Source organism: Macrobrachium nipponense, chromosome 47 (assembly GCF_015104395.2).
Source record: "Macrobrachium nipponense isolate FS-2020 chromosome 47, ASM1510439v2, whole genome shotgun sequence".
NCBI lineage: Eukaryota > Metazoa > Arthropoda > Malacostraca > Decapoda > Palaemonidae > Macrobrachium > Macrobrachium nipponense.
In genome coordinates this window covers 2560596-2575614 of record NC_087222.1, presented here as the reverse complement: position 1 = coordinate 2575614, position 15019 = coordinate 2560596, and the positions used below count along the sequence as shown (strand labels likewise).

The following is a 15019-nucleotide window of genomic DNA, read 5'->3' as shown; positions in this document are numbered from 1 at the left end:
ACATAAAATCCTATATATTTAATCAGCAAACCCAGCGACCTCTAATCGCATTCGTGGAATAAATTGGTACGTTGATAAGAAATGTTTTTCCACTTACCGAATTTTCCGTCGACCGATCAGTGACGAAGGCTGTTAAAAGTTTTGGTTGCAGATAAGGATTTTGGATGGGATGAGGTTTTAGGATAGGTACAAACAGGAAAGGAGATCATACAAACCAATTATTTAAAGGGTTATTAATTTCTAAACCCTACACCACGTAAATTAAACTTAAAAGGGCGAAGTCGCCGACCTAGTTGTCGCCTTCTTCGCTCGCCGTCCGTTTGAACAAGGCCCAAAAAACCCGCGCCCGACCTAACCCTACCCCTTGAAAAGGCCTATGTCAGGTCAATGGTTCTTATCACTCCCCAAATCAATTAAATAATTTCTTAAATAATTTGAAGGGACAGTTAAATCTATTTATTAAATCTATCTATCAAATATTTTAAATGCTAAGTAAAGTTAATCAAGTTATTCAAAATATAATATTCATTTTTCTGCAGAGCTTGTACTAAAGAAAATGGGGTATAGTTACTTTGTAGCTCTTAGCAGTGACTTCGTTAAAGGTTAGAAAATGTATATGTACAAATAAATTTACAACATCCTCCCGGGGGAGATAACACAAAACACACAGTTTTGTGTTAGGTTAAACAGCTTCATCATTAATCAACTGCTGTAAGAATCGCCTCGAGTTGGTGGCGGCTCTTCTCTTCGGTCTCTCTTCTGCTTGATAGCCTTCAGCATTTTGACTGTCTCCTAAATTTTTCTCCGCAGCTTCTACAGTATACATATCCTCTGGCTTAGAGACCTCCAGCGGGTAAAGTTTGTCAACTGACCTAGTTGTCTCTCCATTGCTGGTCTGTAGTTTCACAACTCTGACCAGTCCATCAGAGCTGGGCATCAGCTGAATGACCCTTGCCAATTTCCACATGCAACGAGGGGTGTCATTATGTACTAACACCACATCTCCTACTTTAATCTTGGTTTGGAACGGTTGGGTTGGATCCCCGTTGAAATAGTGTCTATCTCTCAGGGACTGCAAGTATTCCTTCTCCCACTGTTCTTGGAATGCATGTATTACCTGAGATACAAACTTGAATCTCTCATTACATTGTTTGTGGTCAAGCTCAAAATCTGGGTCATTCAGGTAGTCCCGGTCTATGGTAGTGGGTAACGAGTTTAACCGGTAGCCATACAACAGGTGAGAAGGGGTAAGGGCATCGACGGTATCTGGAGATGTAGCATCCACATATGTAAGAGGTCTATTGTTAATACGACGCTCTATCTCAGTGACAATGGTATTCAGTTCGTCAGAATTAATCCTCTTCTTGAATATAGCTTTCTTTAGTGCTGATTTTCACACTGCCAACCATCCTCTCATAGAAGCCTCCTTGATGGGGTGCCCTAGGTGTGATGAATGTCCATTTACAATTTTCCCTAGTCAGTGTGGACTGTACGTCAGTGTCATCATACAAGGACTGAATCAAGGAAGAACCAGTTTTGAAGTTAGTGGCGTTGTCAGAAATCATTCGACGAGGGCAAGATCTTCGTGCAGTGAATCGCCTGAAGGAATTGAGAAAAGCAGTGCTGGTTAAGTCTTTTACCACTTCCAGGTGACAAGCTCGTGTTGAGGTACAAGTGAATACGACTATGTAAACCTTGTCTAGTTCTTTAGTGGCTGGATTGCAGATAAGAATTTGTCCAGTCAAATCTACTCCGGTCACCACTCAAAATGGCCGGAGACTGTTCACTCTGCAAGCCGGTAGAGGTGGTGGAGGAGGCCTGCGCAATGCAGGTCCTTCCAGACGGTTTTACATAGGTGACACTTCCGTTTTTCATCTTCCTTGACACAACTGTCTCAGTCTTGGTATCCAGTATTCTTCTCTCACCTTGCAAATTGTGTCTTGAACGCCTGCATGAAGAAACATTTTCATGTGCTTGAATGACTATAAGTCCAGTCAAAGGAGAATTTGGAGGTAAAAGCAGAGGAAATTTACTGCTATATGGAAGGTGGTCCGCATTTTGTAGTCTCCCAGTGCATCTCAAAAGTCCATTCTCATCCAGGAACAAGCCTAGGCTTTTAATTCTGGCTGGAATTTTGTGGGAATTCTTGTTAAGATATGACAACTCCTCTGGGAAATACTGACTCTGTGTGAAGCCAATAAGAATTCGTAATGCTTCTGAGTTCTGTACTTCGACATTTTCAGAGTTTGCGGGTCCAGAGTTCTTAGTTTTACGATTCCCAATGGTACGTTTAAGGAGCCTAGTGAACTTAATTACTAGCTTAGTGACATTTATAAGTTTAGGAAGGGAAGCGAACCTACGGATCTCTATGGGACAAGTACTTCTTCCACTGACAACCATGTAGTTAAAACTTCTTCAAGTGTTTCAGGTGGGTAGCATGTAGATACATCTGCCTGTTCTGGCCACATCTCTGGGTTCGGGAGCCAACTTGGGCCATGGAACCAAATTTGACTTTTCTTAAACTGCCGCATGGAAATTCCTCTAGAGACAAGGTCTGCTGGGTTCTCTTCACCAGGTACATAGAGGTACCTCACTTCAGTGACCTGACTTATCTCATTCACCCTGTTGCGGACATAGATGTTTTTAAATTTGTTGTTCTGAATCCAGTGTAGGGCAACTTTACTGTCAGACCATATGACAGTGTCAGTAATCTTGACACCATCAGTAGTGAAAACGGTTCTGAGGTAGTCAGCTATTTTGACTGCACTATAGTTGGCAGTCAGCTCAAGTTGTGGTATGCTTTTCTTTTTGAGAGGGGCGACTCTTGCTTTAGAGAAAACTAGGTTCGCACCTGCGTGTTGGTCCATCAAATAGGCTGCAGCCCCATAGGCCTTCTCACTAGCATCACAGAATACGTGAAGAGAGTAGTTGGTCCCTCTGTTGGCTGTGAAGCGTGGGAATTCCTGGTATGATACGTTCTCGAGGTCTTTCTTGATCTTCGACCACTCTTCTTGAAGTTCTGGTGGCAAAACATCATCCCACCATTTAGATAGTTTCCAGACCTTTTGCATGAGAACTTTGGCTCGTATAATTATGGGAGCAAACAATCCTAGAGTGTCAAATACTTTTGAAAGGTTGCTCAAAAGTAGCCGTTTGGTAAGCGGAGCCTCCTCAAAGGTAGGGGGTTTTATGCTTAAGTGGTCAGTCTTGTAGTTCCAATGAAGTCCTAGAACTTTGACAAGATCTGAGCCTTCTGTTTTTCCATCACCTTCTTGTTTTACCATTTCGTTGAAGGTTGGGTCATTACTGATCCATTCTCTTAAAGGCATTCCGGCATCTGACAGGACTTCCTTTGCAACCTTGTAAAGGCTGTAGAGGCTGACTGTTGTTGGTAAGGAACCAATTAAGTTGTCCACATAAAATTTGGTCATGAGGAAACTAACTTCAGGTGAAGTGGGGTAGGTTTCAAAGTGATGTTGCAAGGTTGACTGGAGTAAAAAAGGCGAGCAGGTGGCTCCAAAGAGCACTGATCTAAACCTATAGGCTTGAAGGTCCTTTTCATTGTTAAGATCTTTTAGCCAAATGAAACGTGTATAATCACGATCCCTAGGTTGGAGACCTACCCGTAAGAAGGCTTTGCTGATGTCTGCCGATACCGCAAATGGGTCGAGACGGAATTTCAACAACAAGTCGGTTAAATGACTAGTCAAGGATGGGCCAGAGTATAGGCAATCATTCAGGCTAGGGGCCTGCTTGTCCATCCGGGCACTTGCATCAAATACAATACGAATGGGCGTTGTAGTTGAATCCTTAATCACAGGTAAATGGGGTAAATAATGGACATTTGTCCGGTTTTGGTCTTCTTCTGGCACTGTTTCAATGAAGCCGAGAGACAGTTGTTCTTTGATGATCTGGTCATAATTTCCAGATACTTATTAGTTTGTTTCAGCTTGTGAATAGTACTGTTCAGTCTTTTCCTCGAGAGTGCTAAGTTGGTAGGGAGTTGTTTCTATCGACTTTCCAGGGGAGAGATACCTCATATCGTCCTTCAACCATATTGATGGAATTCTTGAATTCTTCCAGTACAAATTTATCCTCAGGTGACATATCTTGATCAACGATTCCGACTGATTCTAGGGTCCAAAGCTGTTGGATGGGGTCTTCAGCAAATTTGCTATCAGACATCTGAAGTGGTATCTGTAGAGCAGCTTTGGAAGGTTCATCAACTGCTAGTCTCATTACAGTTACAGAATGAGCACTGATAGGGGTGTCATTGCTAGGCAGTTTACCAGCGACCAGATATCCTAAGGAGGACTTAATCAGGTTCACTCCGTTTGCTTGTGGAGAATGGATAAAGTCAAAGTAGTGATCTATGCCAACAAGCAGTTTCACCTGGTCAATCTGACTACTTGACAAGTTAGGATCAGCTAGGGTGACATTCTGGCTCTTCAGTTCAGACACTATCTTACAGAGTCCACGAGGCCTAGCGCTCTGAGGTAGTTTAGGTACGACAATAGCCTTTAAAGTTACAAGGCTGTCATCGTTTACCCTGACAGGTACAGTGGACCGTACTATATTCTCTTGGCTCTTTGTATCCCAGAACCCACTGATGCTCAGTTGGACAGGATTGTCTCGTACAAGTTTACACTCTTCCACTGCCTCTTGTGTGATGAAGGTGCGTTGCGCCCCAGAATCAAACAGTGATCTAAGTTCCTTGGTGTTGCCTGAGGGCGGACACCACTTTCATTAAGGCGGTAGGGAGAATTCCACTTGTTTGTGACTTTAAGTCTTTGTCACTGTCATTGTCTCCACAATAGTTCACAGCAGAAACCTCAGTTGAGGAATCAGGGCACAATGCTGAATGGTGTAGTCCAGTTTTACATGACAGACATTTGTGGAACTTCACAAGACAATCGGTTGTATTATGGTTAGGTGAAGTGCATTTCACGCAACGATTTTTTGCGGTAAGTCTTGAAATCCGCTCTTGCGTGGTCTTGTAAATGTCACACTGGTAGGCTTTGTGTTCTGGTCTATCACAGAATACACAACTTTGAGTTCTAGCGGTCTTATTAGGCTGTCCTGGAGTGACAGAAATACTCAGATTCGTAACTTCGTTTCTAGGGGTGTAAGAACTAACCTGAGTTTTGGGTCGGATTACTGGTCTATTGGGAATTTTGGTTAGGCTTGGGTTTCTATGGGAGAATCCTTGTTCTTATCCCTGAGGTTCAAAATCCAAGGAAGACAGCAGGATTATCTTTCCTAGCCCCTCTCTAATATCTAGGAGTGAGGGGTAGTCCTGTCCACCCTTGTTTGGATTTGTTCTTTCACCTTGCCAGGTAGTTTTTGAAAAACTAGAGGTCCAAGCGTCCAGGTACAGTGATCCGAATTAGGTCTGTTTCTTTCTATGCCTCTAACATATTGTTCAAGTTTAGTCCAGAAGCCACGTAGTGAATCCAGGTCTGCAGAAGGTTTAGGCAGGCCTGCTAGTTGACAAATTAGAGATGAGATTATTTTCTCTGGATTAGCATAAGTTTTCTTCAACAGGTCAATGGCGTCTAAATAGTTTTCATTCGTGACAAGAATATTTCTAATCAGAGTTAGAGCTTCACCCTTCAAACATCCCTTCAGGTAATTAAATTTGTCAACAGCTCTCAAGTCTGGACGAGAGTGAACGTTAGACTCGAAAACATCCCAAAAAGGGGGCCATTCTCCATCGGTCCCTTCAAATTCCGGTAGTGATAAAGACGGCAACTTAACCTTATGCCATGGCCTAAACTCTGTTGCAATACTCCTCTGGGGTTTGGCTTCCATGCAAATGATTTTTAGTTTCTCCAAAACTTCAGTGCTCTCTGTGATGACTTGGTTGGCATGACGCCGCTTTGTAGTGAGCTGTGTTCTATCAGGGTCTTGCTCAGAGAACCCTTCTTCTCCAAGTTGAACTAAGTACTTAAGTTGAGTTCTTCATACTTCTTTATTGAGACTCTAGCCTAAGACGATATGTCTCCAAGGTCGAGGACTCAACATCACTTGCCCTTTGAATCAAGTCACCAGCAGTTTTGCATAAATCCTTGCAGTTTTCCTCATAAAGTCGGAGGGAATATGCTAATTGTGTCGCAGACATTTTATGAGTTTAAAAGGTAACAAGACAAAAAAATCCCTGGACAACAACACAGGCCTTAAATCATCCCGCTGAGGATGCCAATCTTCCTTTGTGGGAAATTTGTTTCGCTCAGTGGGAAGATCGAAGGAATATACTCTACAAAATTACAAGGGTGGGTAATTCCTTCCACTGAGTGTTCTCTAGTAGTAATTTAGTAAATGGTATAAAACGGGCTGTTAAGCACACAATTCTTCCGTGCGCCTAACGTGTTTTCAGACTTGTGCCAGAAAATCCAAAGGATTAATAATTGCTTGGTAAGCTTAAGTAGGTTAGTTAAATTCCGGTAAAAGTAATTCAGGTAAATGCAATTAATCTAAATAGGACTATGAATAAATCAAACCAAGGCCATAAAATTCCCAGGGTAGTTCAGTTTGGTCCCAGAATTCTACTAAGTTCCGACCGACCCGGTTAAAGTAAATTAAAGTAAACTAATCCCGAATAGTAATGCTAAGTAAACAGACAGACCTAATTTCGACTAAATTTATTACTACGCCCATATAATTATATAAGCCTTTGTAAAATTATCCAATCTGAGTCTATGCCTAATTAATTATCACAAACTCCAATATTACAATAGCCTAACTATGTAAAAGGGCTTAAAATTTAGTCAAGGTAAAGAAAACAGTGTATTACGTCTTGAATAAGTAAGTTAAGTTAAATACGTAAGTTAAACGTTCAAAAAGACAAAACCGCTTCCTAACGAAAAGACCGTTGGTTCAAATCAGCCGTCCAATAATGGCGGTCAGTCTTTGTGGGAAAATTAGCATTTTGACCTACCTTCAAGTTAACCCAGTTTGGACACACACCTCTTAATTCACGTGTAAACTAAAAACAAATCCTATATATTTAATCAGCAAACCCAGCGACCTCTAATCGCATTCGTGGAAATAAATTGGTACGTTGATAAGAAATGTTTTTCCACTTACCGAATTTTCCGTCGACCGATCAGTGACGAAGGCTGTTAAAAGTTTTGGTTGCAGATAAGGATTTTGGATGGGATGAGGTTTTAGGATAGGTACAAACAGGAAAGGAGATCATACAAACCAATTATTTAAAGGGTTATTAATTCTAAACCCTACACCACGTAAATTAAACTTAAAAGGGGCGAAGTCGCCGACCTAGTTGTCGCCTTCTTCGCTCGCCGTCCGTTTGAACAAGCCCAAAAAACCCCAAACGCCCGCCGACCTAACCCTACCCCTTGAAAAGGCCTATGTCAGGTCAATGGTTCTTATCACTCCCCAAATCAATTAAATAATTTCTTAAATAATTTGAAGGGACAGTTAAATCTATTTATTAAATCTATCTATCAAATATTTTAAATGCTAAGTAAAGTTAATCAAGTTATTCAAAATATAATATTAATTTTTCTGCAGAGCTTATACTAAAGAAAATGGGGTATAGTTACTTTGTAGCTCTTAGCAGTGACTTCGTTAAAGGTTAGAAAATGTATATGTACAAATAAATTTACAACAGAAGGGTTATCGTGGTATCCAGAAATCGTACGACGGCCGAACTCCCATCGCATTGTCTCACTGGCGGAACAGTCTTACCAACATATGCGATTACTGGGAATGAAATGACTGGAATCGATGATTACAAGGCTGTATCAGTATCATAGACAATTTCTTTTAGTACCATAATACTGAATTAAAATGGCTTTATGTCTTTATTATTTAGTATAAAAAGATACTGCATATCTGTAGTATATTTTGTATACTTGATAATTGCTGTCCTGATATGGCGTGGAAATCTGAACAAACAGTTATCGCGAGCAATTTACGCAACTTGCCAAGTTACCAGGATACTGGAATATGGAGCGTGCACCCCCAGTACAGTAGCTGATTCTCAGCGTTTAATGCTGCTTAATTTGATGAAGGAGCATGAGTGTAACCAACGAACAATATACGGGAAGTACTAGAACTTTGGAAAGAAAACGTCAGGCATGGCAAGAAATTACTTAGAAGTTCAACGCCATGTATCCAGACCAACCTCCACGGTCATCAATGCAGTTCAAGCGCTGTTTTGACCACTTAAAACGCAAGTAAAGATGCATTTTTGTTTTGTAATTGTAGTCAGAGCAAATTTAGGCCTCTGTGGGCAAAATGGTGTGTAAACTATCAGTTAGGTTCAAATAAATTTATGCTATGACAGGCCTAGGCTAGTGCTGCTTGCTCAATTGTTAACGCTACTCGCATCAGGCTAGCCTAGTGTAGCTTATCCAAGGGAACACTATTTTATCATCTAAAGCTATTATATTATATAAATATATTATCTTCAAATAAATAGATTGGGGCATAGTAGAATAGGTTGGGTTAGGCTATGCTAACCAAATCATAGGGGATGTGAGGGGTGCTCTAGGAAAGGTTAGATTAGTAATGTCTAGCTTATTACAAAAGCAGTTGGTGTATCAGGCATTAGGTTTGCATAATTTTATATGGATTTTTATTTATTAATGTCTATCAGGAAATTTGGGTAATCTAATTTAGGTTATGAATAGCTATGCGGAGGATCTTACAATTTCCTGGTGGATAGAAGGGCTAGAGCACACAGTAGCATTATCATATTGTTAATGGGTGGATTTGCAACTAAATTAAACATTTATTAGCTTACAGCCAGTTTATTACTGTAAAAATTGATGGTAACACTTTGGCTATTTTTATTGTGGGTAGCTATACGAGATTTTCCGAAGTATAAATACTCTTTTACCCTAACGTGCTTGCAAACTGGGCCAAGTGATTATTTTCAAAAGTTTAAGCCAACATTTGAGATCTTGGCTCTTGTCTGCAGGTGGTCAGATGATTTGGATTGGGCAACACCTGAAATAGGCTAACCTTTTGTTCTTTTTTTTTTAATTGAGTTCACATTTATGCTAGCATGTCTGAAGCCTGAAGACTGCATAATGCCTACCAGTCTTGGCTACGATTAGATTGTGGACCCCACCCCAAAAAAAACTATGTGAACTGCTCAGGCTAGGCTACATTAACTCAAATGGTATTAGGGGAAACAACCGAGTGGACTAGCTGAACCAGTCTTGCCCGCTTGTTGATCCACCCTCCGAAAAAGTACTTTTGCCTACTTCGAAAGGAGGGTACAGGTCTTGAGGTGTTGTTCCCACCACCGATGACTCATGACCGGTGCACATCTCCAGTGTCAGGACGTGTTAAAGAACTTTTTTGGAGGGTGGATCAACAAGCGGGCAAGACTGGATCAGCTAGGCCACTTGATTGTTTCCCTTATTATGCTTTATAATGTGCAGCCAACATTTCCAGCCACACAAAGGTCAAATTATTTTCTTAAGTGCTCATTAATATTTGTGTAAATGCTCAAATGACTTTTCTTAGGAATTCAATCATGCGACAGATGTTTTACTCATTATTCTGGAGGTGGAAGAGAAGTACACAGGATGGTAGGCTTTGTGTTATATTTTCAAATTTCATTACAATCTGTTTTTTCTTATATTTTGAATACATTAGAAAGCCAATGGGAAAACATTATTTATTCTAATATATATATTTTTTTACTAGAGTGAAACAGGAAGATGCTACTGTCAAGAAAAAGCTATGCAGAACTGGTGGTGGTCCTCCACCAGATCTTCGAAACCATTCCGAAGAGTATGTGATAGCCGCATCGCTGATGACAGAATTGATCATGGACAAAGATTTACTTGAAACATTTCATCCAGTTGACGAAACAGGAGAGCCCATACATGATATTAAAATAAGTAAGTACTCTGATGTTTTCAAGAATGAAATTGATTAAATAGTGAACCTTCAACTTTTTGATGGCCATTACACTACCTGTCCGGAAAGTTTGTAGTGCCTTGGGGAAAGCAAAATGGTTATGTTTTTATTATTGATGACTGGGTTGAAGATAACATTTTAATGCTGTATGACCCTAAAGGTTCCAGCACTTGTATACTCAGTTTAGAAGTGCTGCAGAAGAGATTGACATCTAAGGGGCAGTAGATCAACTATTTATTTTGCCTAATATTTTCAGGTATTACAGAGCCTCTGATTTGCCTTCAACCTCAGCACTATTTTCAGTTATTACGGAGACACTACTTTCAACCTCAGCACAATCAGAAAGTGGTGTTTCGTCTAATCGTGAATCAAGATCCACATTCCTTAATCGGTCAGCTACATCATCGGTACCGTCTTCAATGGAACACTTAATTTTTAAACCCATAGTTCCCCACGAAACTTCCCGTCCTTCAACGCCTATTGTAACTCCAGGCAGAACTTCACCAAAATTGCGCAACACATCACGGGATGTATCTCCAATACCTCGGTCTTCTACACCCACAGAGGAAGCACAGTCTTCACCCAAAAAATTGAAGTTGGACGATGCATACATCAAGTGTAGGGAAAGACAAGAGGAACTGCATCATCTTAGAATGGAAAATGAAAAGGAGCAACATATAATGGCCAAAAAAGAGCATGAACTAAAGGTGAAATTGATTAACAATATGAATGAAATGCACTCATCAGCAATGACTGTGTTTGCTAACTTGAATGCTTTTCTTAACTGCAAAATCTGCTTATGAAGCAATGCGCAACTCGTGCCTTATTGCAAGGGTTACAGTAGGTGTTATTTCCATAGATCACGTGTTTGCTTTTAGGAGAGAAAAATGGCTCCACTAATAGGTGTGTTTGTTGAATGAAGGTTTCATCATAAGGTCAGCCTTCACTTAACTTTATTATTTCTTTAATGCTGAATGGCCATAGTTGCCCCATTGCTTGACATTATGCCTAAATTCCATAAACCAAACCAACCCCATTTCATATTTTTCTATGCTGTGACGTAGTGTTAGTATATATTTTATTTTATACCTATGGTATATGAAGGTGCTCTCATGAATCAGGTGTTCCTATTTGTAAGTTAGTGTATACTTCCAAATATTCATTTCTTAGTTTGTATGCTGTTACATAGGTTTAATATGTCCATTTGTATCTTGATATTAGGTAGGTATTATATAATAATGCTTTAAAGAATCTGAAGTTAAGTGAAATTAGGTATTGAGTATCATATATGTCCATTTGCATCTTGATATTAAGTATTATATTGTTTTGATGAATCTGATGTTAAGTGAAATTAGGTATTGAGTATCATACATTACAAGATTTACTTCGAAATTATATTTTCAGAATTGGTAGCCTATGCTGTGATAGGGATAATATGTACTAACAGGATAATTTATCAGTTAATCAGTGTTTAGAACTTATTAGGTCTAGTATAATATTTTATTGTCCCTCTTATTACTTTGGCCATATTTTTGATATACTTACTCTCCTTCTACTAGACACTGGCTCTTGCGTTGGCAGCCCGTTATGATATAATTCTTAAACCAGTGTTTCTGAATAATGTATATTAGACATCATAAGTAAAGGTCTAAATAATGGTGTCATGATTGGACTTGAACCACAGGTCCAGATAGCTATGATTTAACCTGAATCACAAGTTGTGTTCAGATTTTTTTTATCACCATTTTCATCTTGCAAGTACAACAGTCTTGTATTTCTCAGGGTGTCAGAGAGACAACTATGGTAAGAGTTCCTGAATAAATCTTTTTCTTATGTTAAAAAATATTTATTCTTTCAGTCCATTTTAGTAATCTAGAGTGAATTAAATCTTTTTAACCATAGATTGCTTTAGCTATTGAACCAGAAAATAAAAATAATAAATCCATTAGTGTACATTTTTAAAGGCAAACATGTAAGTTATATTTTCATATTTCATTAAGTCAATAAGAAGTGTATTTCATTTTCTTGGTATCGTGTTCAGTTTACCTAGAACATACAGCTGTTAGCTCTGACAAAAGCATATTTGGGTTTAATGTGTTGTCACTTTATTCAATTCAATATTTAAAATGCTTCTTATATAATACAAGTAATAAGATCATAGATTTATTGTTATTAAAGTGCAAATTACCTTGTACTACTTTCAACCTAATTAACAGAAAATAAATACATAATCTATTTAAACATAAAAAAAAACGGTCAACAATGTGGGCGTAGGCTACGTTGAGCTCATTGAATATTGTCAGCCCTTTCAATGATTCCCACATCAGGTTTACCAAGATCATTCAATTCAAGATTTTCTTCATCCTGTAGAGGTATTCTGTTTGTTATTGCACAATTATGAAGGACTGCACAAGCAATTATTATGTTCTTAGTATTATCCAACTTTGTTCTGACCGGTATTGATAATTGCAAACCTTTATTTAAGTAGTCCTCTGGCAAGTTCTATAAGATTGCGAGTGTTGATGTGCACAGCATTGTAACGTTTATGTTTGTGTGTATTGCGAGCAAAAAATGGTGTCATTATATAATAACGGCATGGATAATCACTGTCTCCCAACAAAAAAACCTCTATACATGACCGACTCGAGGCTCTGTTAGTCTTGAAGTAGTTAATATTCTGGAGTTATGAGCACTGCTTGGCCAATTTACAATTACATTAGTGAACCTCAAAGAAGCATCACATACAACCACGAGATTTATAGAAAAAAAGGTTTTTTCTGCACCTGTACAATTCCGCATTAAGACCTCCTGGACTCTCTATAGGTATATATGTGTACCATCCATAGCCTGTCACACGAAGCATTCCAGCTATTTTTGATAAGTCCATCATCATTTTGTTCTCATCCTGTGGAGTTAGGAATTTGATAAATTATTGTGCAAGGATGGCAATAGCAGCTTAAACATCCGTAAGGCACCTCGACACACTACTCTGGGCCATACCTGAACAATCTCCCAATGTCTACTGGAAATTTCCAGTTGCCATGTACCATAAGGTTACCAAAAATTGATTGCGTGGAGAAATTATTTTTCATGGTAAAGAAATAAAAGAAAAACAACTGTAATATACTTCATTACTATTACTGTCATCAACCAAACTCTTCATAACTAAAGTAGTAAGTATCTGTCCAAACACAACAGGAAGGAAAATTGTTCTTGCTGGAAAAAGGAAATTATTTTCTTAAATCCCTAAAAGATATAAGGAGTAATATGATCAAGACTGAAAAAAAAACATTGTCTAGGAAAACTCACTGAGTATTATATTAGTCGTATTACTAACTAGATTGTCACCCCGATTAGAAAGCAAGTAACTATATACAAAAGGTACCAATAGGGAAAGCTGCCCAGGAAAAAGTGAGGATAGAGTATGTATAAAAAGGGGAAAAAATACAACATAAAATCAACACTGTATAGATACTAAAAGTGCTGTGATTACTTGCATAGATGGGACAGGAAGAATGCTTTTAATGCAAGACCCATTTAGAGGAGGGAGGTTTAATAGGCAGTAGAAGTGTGAAATTTGAAAAGGCAGCTGAAATGGATGGCATAAATGAGGATATGCTGAAATTCTGAAGGGAAATTGTAAAAAGACTGGATGAACCTAATTGCAATTTAGCATGAAGGCAAAGTAAAGTAACCTAACAAGGATTCTGTGGGGGAGGGTTAGTGACCAGTAACTGGTGCCTGATTCATAGAGTTGCTGTCAGATCTAGTAACTTTAAGCATCAGCTGCTGGTGCTGATAAGTTTCTCTAGGCCCTACTATTTATTTTTTCCTTTTCCTCTTTCTGGAGTCCATTTTGACCTTGTGCTTCCTTATTCTTGTGATTATTAAGTTTTCTGGTGCTAAATGTCTAACAGTTTTCAGTGTCTGGCTTGAACATACACTAAAAGATGAAATGGAAATTGAAATTTGAACGTTTTCCCTGTATGAAAAAAAAGAAGGAAAAGCTGAATAAATAGTGTTTCTAATGCTCAATACATACATAATATATACACAAGTGCCTTGGATATACCAACCTATTTGGTCCAGAGAATTAGGTTAGTGAGGTTCTATTCTCTAACAATTCAGTGGACAGTTCCTTTAAAGACTCGGGCCACTCTCATTTTAGTATCACACGGAACCTAGCCTAGTCATTTACACTTCCATACTTTCTTATTACAAACAGCCTACATGGAATTTCAGCTTGCATCACCAGCCTACTTGAGAGCTTCAAGTGGCTGTTCTGATTTTAACTTTCTTGGGCAATATAATACTACCACATTAAGCTTTCTACATGTATACCATTTTAAAACGTAATTCTGTATTGAAAAGGAAATTCTAAACACGCCAACGAAGCCTATTTTGAAGAAAAAGAATTCCAAGACAGCTGAACTGAGCTGATCTACCGATTGTTTATGTTACGATGAGCTCAGCTCGAATTCATCCGTCGTCGGCATTTACGGCAAGCAAAGACTTCTTAAAAGTATTCCTTTCAAGATCTTTGTTGTGCTTTTATTCCTGTCTTTTTACCACAAATTGTTTCATATTTTCGATAGACATTGTAGATAAGTCACTTTGGCAAATGTGTTTTGATGCAGAGTTGAAATTTACATTCTTTCAATTCTGCCATAGCAAGGGGGTACCCATGCGACGCGTCGCTCACTATGGTTCCAAAATTACATCGTTAAATGAGATGGCCTGCGTATGTTCGTATGGTTTCTGGATACGGCAAGACCATGACGATCGCATACAAAGAACCGTCGTATGATTTCTGGATACGGCCCATAATAAGCTGTCGGTACTTACTACGTAATTGCCTGGGAGAGGTAATCTTTATCCTGAGACAGTGTTACAGTGACTGCCAAACATTCGGTGTGGCCTGACCATCATCGTAAGAGGAAAGTTTTCGGTTAATATAGTTACGTAAGGAAATATAAGCCTAACCAGGAACCAGGGTGAGGACAGGGAAGTGGGGAATAGGAAAAAAGGAAGAGTTCCTCTGGATACAATGCAGTTTAAGATAAGCCTAACGGTGAGATTTCACGAAAACGAACCGGGAAAACAACTGAATTTTCAAAAT

General features: G+C 39.0%; 1 long non-coding RNA gene across 2 annotated transcripts in view; it reads left to right on the top strand.

Moving 5' to 3' along the window:
• The window catches only part of LOC135204432 (uncharacterized), a 29351-nt gene extending 17609 nt beyond the window's left edge, over nt 1-11742 (top strand). The window contains exons 1-3 of one of the 2 annotated variants that reach the window (XR_010312209.1): nt 7364-8201; nt 9685-9881; nt 10157-11742. This is a non-coding gene — a long non-coding RNA (uncharacterized LOC135204432). Of the gene's footprint in view, nt 1-7363; nt 8202-9684; nt 9882-10156 lie in introns of those variants that run through there. The other variant, XR_010312210.1, reaches the window with a different exon arrangement.
• The last annotated feature ends 3277 nt before the right edge of the window (nt 11743-15019 follow it).